Here is a 2,500-nt window from a genome sequence, read left to right on the forward strand (position 1 = left end):
GTATGCATGTATAAATATAATTATGCACCTTCTTATGTATCACCAGACACACACATACATATACATACACACATAAATATTAGTATATATATCTATATATATATATCTATATATATATATATATCAAAACAAAATAAAATGAAACAATTACTAATATGAATTATGAAACTGACTATTTTTGTAAGCAGTGAGTGATAATGACAATAATTATGATAATGATGCGAATAAGGATGATGATGGTGATGGTAATGATGATGATGAGGAGGAGGAGGAGGAGGACGACGTTAATGAAGACGCTGATGATGTTGAAGAGAAGGAGGAGGAAGAGGAGGAGGAGAATGAGGATGATAAAATGATAATAAATATTTACATTCCAATTATCTTTGTCGTTGTACGTTCATTGGTTTTTTTTTTTTTGACTGAAACGATATTTGTTATATGTCTACACACGTAGATATATATATATATATATATATATATATACGACGGACTTCTTCGAATTTCCGTCTACTAAATCCACCCACAAGGAATTGGTCGGCCCGAGGCTACAGTAAAAGACACTTGCCCAAGGTACCACGCAGTGGGACTGAACCTGGAACCATGTGGTTGGGAAGCAAGCTTCTTACCACACAGCCACGCCTGAGCCTATGGTTGAGTATCAGACTTCTTAACACACAGCCATATTTCCGCCTATTATCAATACTTTATTTCAGTTTTTCTTTGCATTCGTTGTTAACCTAAATACAACACAATGCTTCATTCAAACTATACTAACTCTAAATATATTATGATACCGCATATAAAATTATATTTCTAAATGTGTTCTGCTTTTTTCAATTTATTTATATCTTTCGAAAAATTTAGCTCAAAGACTTTTAGCTTCCTTTATGTATTCAATTCAATATTTTTTGTTCCATTATAACATTAAGTATTTTTCGGAGATATTTAGCTAATACAGTTCAGCATTTATATTGCATTGTCCCTTTTTCAACTAATTCATATTAGTAACTAACATCAACGTGGCATCTGATGCTGTTTTGTATGGTTTTCGAGAACAAAACACCAATAATGAAGTGACCCACTTCCAGTAGGAAAAGTACATTGACAGAAATGAAGCATCCAGGCGCATTTTCGGATCTCCCTTTCCTGAGCAACACACCACCATCCAGCGATAAAATCACGACAATAAAATTGATAAAAGGGATACTTAACTGAAGAAAAAGATTTTGTCTTGTCTTCATTTAAATTCAAAATTAAAATTTAACATTTTTTTCCATTGGCGCAGACATGGTCGTGGGGCTGCTACCACATGGTTTCGTTCAGGCCTTGAGCAAGTGTCCTCTACTATAGCCCCTGGCCGATTAATGCCTTCTGGGTGAATCTGATGGACGGAAACAATATGGAAGCCCTTCGTACACATATCTGTGCGTGTCTGTGCTTGTCCCCATCACTACCACTTGAGAACCGGTGTTAGTTTGTTTGCGTTCCCGTAACTGAGCTGTTCGGTAAGAGAGAGCTACAGAATAAGTAGCAGACATGAAGCAAAATGAAGCACTGAGGTCGATTCGTTCAGCAAAGAAGTAAAAGCCCTTCAAGACGGTGCTCCAGCATGGCCACAGTCAAATGTATTGAGACAAGTAAAAAGTAATAGACATGTTATGCAGAAGAACCCACGGGCGTCAGACATTCCATACACACACACAACACGTGCGCGCGCGCGCACAGATACAACCTCAAAATTCGTTTTCCTATTTGATTAACAGGGGCCACCGTAACAGAGTTACCAATATGGACGTTTAGGTCGTCACTTTGATTGTGAGACATGAAACCTTAATTATATTCTGCTTGTTATTCCTTCAGATGCTTTTGAACCCCGTAGAATCATCCTACTTCAACTATTCAATAGCTTTCGACAAAATACTTTTGTGATATAATTTTCCTCCTCCATCAGTCTTACTGATTTACAGCATCACACTTTATGAAAAGCGATCCATCCGCATATTTTTTTACCCTTTCCTTCTTTCTTTTTTCTTGTCACACCCATAAACGTCATCTCACAACCTTTCTCTTCTCTTCGGAAATAAAAGAACAAAGCACAATGGATCAAAAGCCTAATTCACAATAAACCTTGATTATGTTTACGCAAAACAATATCATGATGTCCGTTACTATTTTCTTCTGCTCCATGTGGCGAGGATACTCTTTCCACAAGAGAAGAATCGTTGCAATTTCCTGCAGAGCACGAACTAAAGACGCCGTAAATGCTAGTTGAGTTGTTATGTGGTGTGTAAACGTTCAGGTACTGACCTAATGCAGATAACATGTCCTGTATATGTTCATTCAAATATAGTATTTCATGGCCTGTTTGAACGTCTAAGTCATCGATGTAAATTTGGGTAAATGATGCAGTTTAATCAGGTAATGGTCCAGCTGGCATAAGATTACTTAAATTGCCTTGGACATACCTTGTGTATGCATCATTCTTTGTTTGATGCCAGGC

This window comes from Octopus bimaculoides, chromosome 20 (genome assembly GCF_046866305.1).
Source record: "Octopus bimaculoides isolate indiv1 chromosome 20, ASM4686630v1, whole genome shotgun sequence".
NCBI classification, from domain to species: domain Eukaryota; kingdom Metazoa; phylum Mollusca; class Cephalopoda; order Octopoda; family Octopodidae; genus Octopus; species Octopus bimaculoides.